Raw genomic sequence first — 6,000 nt, forward strand, 5'->3', positions numbered from 1 at the left:
CCCAATTTTAAGGTGTGACATGTAATCTATTTTCTTTCTTTGCGTACAACAAGAGCAGGATAAAAAAATCCACATCCACCAGGAATTTGGAACAATCATCAAGGGGATAAACGAGGTTTCAAATCAAGGTTAAACATTCCAACTCATACTTTTACTACTCTATTGGATTGGGAAGATATTGTTTGATATTCGAGTTAGTCTTTTTTGATAAAAACTTTATCAAAAATGCCTCCAAGAAAAACTAGAAGGGCTAACGAACCCAATCCATCGACAGTTACAAAGCCTTCCAATTTTCCAAATCCAAACGTTGAAAAATACTTTTTAGAACTTCAAAGGGAAAATGTTTATTTAAGAAAGGGGATTTGAACCGTTAATGATTTTGTGTAAGGACGTATGACCCCAACTCTAATATCATAAGTGAGAACGCTTTTGTGTAACCCTTAAAGACTCTGATGTAGTCCCCATCGTACAAGAATTTTATGCATCCTTTCAGGACTAAGAGTCTAGGAGACCAGAAGATGTTACATGGGAAATGATACCCAACAAGGAAAATAGGTATGAGTCAACCCTCGAGCTATTTGTGAATTTTATAATGCTCCATATTATGATAATGGTTTTGTGGAAGAAAGTGATTTAGATTATTTTAAGAAATATTAATACGGATAACGTTATAAATTACTTAAAGGATGGCCGGGGTGAATGGAAATGTCATCCTAGTACTGATATTCCCATGTCTTTTAATCAAGCAATTATGTTCCCAGTTGTTAAAATATGAATAAATTTTTTATGCACTCGAGTTGACCCTGCTCTAAATGTAATTAATGTCAATACCTTTGAAGCGGTTTTGTTACATGTTTTGTAAAAGAAACAAGTGTGCATCGAGAAAGAACCCATCATTATATGAAGCGGTACGTTAGTATCCAAAAAGTGAGGGTCTTCCTGCCCCACTTGGTGATGGCATTATACAAGAGAGTCGACATTCTAATGACAACCACTGAGTAATTTATGAAGCCTTCAAAAAGTATCATAGGGGGTACACTATATACACAATACCTGGAACTTCAAAGAAAACAAATTAGGGATTGGAACAAACACCAAAAAAAAAGATGGATGTCCTGACCTAACTTAAAATGAAGGGAAAATCAACATCCTAATAAGAAATTGGCAAGAGCAACAATCCAAAAATAGATTGGATAAAAAATTGATGCAAGAGACGGACCTAGTTTTATAAGAATACGTGCGACGGAATAAAATGAGAGTACCAAATTATCTACAAAATATGTTTGGCCCAACACATACAGAACATGAAGAAGAGGAGCAAGAAAGAGATAAAGAGGAAGAAAGCGAGGATGAAGAAGGATAAGAGGAAGAGGAGGACGATTAAATGTTTAATTTTTCTTGCAAGAATTGTAATAATTTTGGGATAATATTTATTTTATCATTTTAGGAGTAGGATTAACAGTAGATTTTTATTTGTTTTATTTTCTGTTTTAAGTTTTCTGTTAGGAACTCCACACGAAAGAAACACAACAATTCAAAACTTTCAACAAAAAATGAACGGGAGCACCCACCAATAGATTATGAAGCTATCATGATCAATCAGATAACTTATTTCCTTATCTTTTTAAGGCTACACATTAAGGACAATGTCTTATCTAAAGTGTAGGGATAACATAGAATTTTTTTAAATTTTTATACTTTTCTTTAATATTCATTTTCAATTGTGTGCTTGAGCTTGTAGAAATAGAAGTGATTGATTACTTGCATTTAAGTAGGTTGATTATATTTACTATAAGCTTGGCATGATAATAGAAGATTTTAATTTTTTTATTATTAAACTACTAAGTTCTATATATTACACAATAAATAAGCATTAAGCAATTGAATGTACCAAACGATATAGAGAATATAAGGAAACGAGCATGCTAATATGTATGATAGATTGTTGAAATTATGATTGTTTGACTGATTAAATTTGTGAATACTGAGATACCTAGGGATGACCTAAGGCATTGTGTGATATCCACCTAGAACCAAAAAGCTAACCCTACTAATTCATCCTTAGTACCTATATTTGAGCCGAAAAACACTTCTTGATGAACCTTCATGTGAAACCTGAGCAAAAAAACATTAATTTGCATTTGCCCTTTTTCTTTAGTCCTAAATAGCATGACTATAGACATTTGGCCATACGTATTGAGGGTTAAGTAGATACATCATAGCATATTTCGTAAAAACAGAGTGAAATAGGAAAGATTGGTGTGATATATGAATTATAGGTTAGCCTATAAGTGCAAAACAAAAGAAAAATTCCAAAAGAAAATCAAAACGAGTAGAAAAAGTACTTAAAAAGCGAAAGCATTTGTGAGTGAGATGTATTGGAAAAAAAAAGGTGAAAAAGTCATAAAAATAGAAACACTCATTCATTTGTGCACATGTACTTGTGAGCTAGCCATAATTTTTATATTATTATGTAACTTCCAATGTGGAGAAATAAGGAAGGTGAGGCAGTGAGCGGGTAAGAGTCACTAAGGAAGAGAATATGGGACAATACGATGTGCCAAACTATTTTCGTGCTTGAAACTATTTTGATACTTACTATTCTTGAATTCCATACATGTCCTAAGCCTCAGAACATTACAAGCCAGAAAGCCTTATGTAATCTAGGTAGACTTATTTATAAATTGACATCATATGAAACAATTACATTTATGGTTATTTGTATTTTGCTAGGATAATCAAATTACCTTTGTAATTTATTGATGGATCTATACATTTGAAAACCTTAATGTTTGTATACTTTGTAACATACTAAACTTAGGCATTTGATATTAAAAGTGGTAAGTTATCTACATATCATCTCAAGATTATGCATAAATATGAATACCTAGTTATGTACTCCGAAGCCAATGCTTGTACTACACTTACTCAAGGGTCGACTCTTAATTTTTTGTTTTTGTTTGCTTTGCTTGAGGATAAGCAATGACTTAAATGTGGAGGAGTTTGATCTGCAATAATACAATGTAGTAGATTAAACTAGTTTTTGCACTTAAGGAGCTTGAATACAAGCACTTTTATTACATTTTAGTCGAGTTTTTATAGTTTTGTTTACATTCAATAAAAAATGTATTTTGAGTCTTTTATTGACCATAGAGGCCGAATGAGGCTTAAAGGAGAGTTAACGTACTTAGTGAGTGTGCAGGAGACCATGCAAGGGCATAGGAACTCAATATTAGTCGCTATGTTGCAACACAGGGAGTTCGAGGTTGCAACACAGGGAAAGAATTACCATAGCCATAGGATGTCGTGACAAACCCCTAAAGCCACGCCTAAACTACACATTTTGCCCTCGATGTCGCGACATAGACACTAAGGTGTCACAACAACAGCCCTGTACGAGAGATAATTATGAGCTAGGGGCATTTTTGGTTCACTAACCTAGGGTTGAGGATGACGGTCACCCTAACTCTATAAATAGGCTCATAAATACTTGTTAAAGGACAATACTTCATATTCTCAATTTTTTCCCTGTAATTTACTTTTCAATTTTTTCTTTCTCTTAGGGTCTAGATTTATTTTCATTTCTTGTCAATTGTGTTCTTCAAAGAACTTGATTTCTATATGCAATCAAACATTTTAGGATTTCTATGCTTCATCAATCGAATATATTCAAGATTCTCTAAACTTTATTTTTTATTTATTTTTCATGCATATCTTTATCGTCAAGTTTATTATGTTTATAGATTCTATAAGAAACTAATCCTCTTATGGGGGATTAGTGAGTTAAGCTCTGATTGATTAATTACTATGCACGGTTTTCTTAGTGGATTAACTATTCGAGAGAGGAAGAACATAAATCCTAGGAAGTCATTTAGGTAGGAATTAACCCAAAATTGGTATGGCCTATCTGTAAACACCTTAGTCCCGAACTGGTCTGAACTGTGAGGTTGAGAGATGGGTAGTTCTTCCAACTCGTTAGTTTAGTGGAAGATCAAGAGATCCTACTAGGGTAATGACTAGTTTATTGAATAGAAATCTGAAATAGGAATTACTGATGATCACCAAAGCAAGCTAATCACAAATGTTTTCATTTGATTGAGTTTAGAAATTAGTTTTTTAAAGTCCTTTTTATTTATGAAGTTTTTAACTTGATATTTAAAAAACCCCCCAAAATCTTTCCTTTATGTTTTATCGTAATATAATTTATTTAAACTACTCATTAATTCTATTTACATTTAGGTTAACTTTAATTTAGTCCTCTCTTAAGTACAATCCTCGGAGTACTGACCCACTTCGTTGTTGACCACCTCATGATCTGTCATAATTCAGTGTAGCAGATTAAACTAGATTTCATATTAAGAAGCTTGAATACAAGCATTTTCGTTATATTTTAGTTAAGTTTTTAAGTTTTATTTACATTCAATAAAATGTGCAAATTAAGTCTTTTATTGAGCTTAGGGGTTGAATGAGCCTAAGGGTGAGCTAACGCACTTTGTGAGTACAAGAGACCATAAGAAGGTGCACTAAACCGATGTTAGTCGCTATGTCGCAACATGGATGACTTGATGTTGCAACATACGAAGCTAAACAGAGAAAACTCAAGATTGCCTACGATATCACAACACAGACTGAGGGTGTCACAACGTACCCCTAAAGATAGTTGCAGAGGAGTATATTAATTGCTATATCACGACACAGGTCTTGATGCGTCGCAACATCGACTCCACGATGGGGAAAAAAGCAAGGGCATTTTAGTCTGTACAATCAAACTTTAAGCTCGGGAATGGACTTAGGGTTAAGGACGATGGCCATCTGAAGGCTATAAATAGGCTTATTTGTCCCCTGTTATGGATATCATTCCTTTAGCCTAGATTCTCTCTTATAAATTTAGTAGCTTTGTTTTTTTCTTAGGGTTTTAGATTTATTTCAATTGTTCTTGTTGATTTCAAGATATCTGAGTTGTGGAAGCATTCAAACTCTATGGATTCATACTTAATTTCAATGCAATCAAGCTCTTTCATTTACTCTATCTTGTCAATTTAATTAGCATTCCTTCTCTTTACATCGATTATATATTGTCTATGGAAGCCATGAGGAACTACTCCCTTTATGGGGGATTCGCGAGTAGAGGTATGATCTGTTGACTATTTTGTAGGGTTACTCAACGGATCGAGTGTTTGGGAAAGGAAGAACGTGAAATAAACCCTAGGCCTGACAACCCCAGGAAATCATCAAGGTGGGAGTTAACCCAAAATTGGTATTTCCCATCCGTAAACATCTTAACCCCTAGCCAGTCTGAACTATTAGGTCAAAAGATAAGTAGTTCTTGCTGACTCGTTATGTTAGTGGAAGATCGGAATATCCTACTAGGGTAGCGACCAGTTGGTTGACAAGGAACCTGAAACGACAATTGATGGAGATTACCAAAGTGAGCTAATCGCCCATAATTAGATTTGATTTATTCTACCTTTTTAATATCTTGAATTTTATCATTTTATGTTATTTTGTTTTTATTACTATTATTATAAAACCCCAAAATTCCTTTATTTCATATTGTTTGTACTATAGCTAATTTAAAAGTTTTAATTAGATCTTTTAGTGTTTAGGTTAGAATTGATCTAGCACTTGCCTCCCTTGGGTAAGATCCTCGAAGTACTCAGTAACTTCATTGTAAAACTATATTACAACTCAGCCTGTATACTTGCGTATATCGCCTTGTCTTTCCATATTTTATTGCGGTACTCACACTCTAGACATTAGTACGTCCAAAGGTAGTCAAGTTCTTGGCCCTACTGATGCCATCTATATATAGGGAGAGGAGGTAGAACCCTTGTTGAATTGTAGAAGTTTATTTTAACTAGAAAAACAAACTCCTAGTCTATCTAGAAGTATAAGGGGCGACAACCCTAATTAATAATACTAGGGTTTTTCGTCCTCCTTATTAACATGATAGGCTTTTGGGCCTATCCCATATTAAGACCAATTACAAGCACTTCCTTA

The sequence above is a fragment of the Gossypium arboreum genome, chromosome 7, assembly GCF_025698485.1.
Source record: "Gossypium arboreum isolate Shixiya-1 chromosome 7, ASM2569848v2, whole genome shotgun sequence".
Taxonomy (NCBI): domain Eukaryota; kingdom Viridiplantae; phylum Streptophyta; class Magnoliopsida; order Malvales; family Malvaceae; genus Gossypium; species Gossypium arboreum.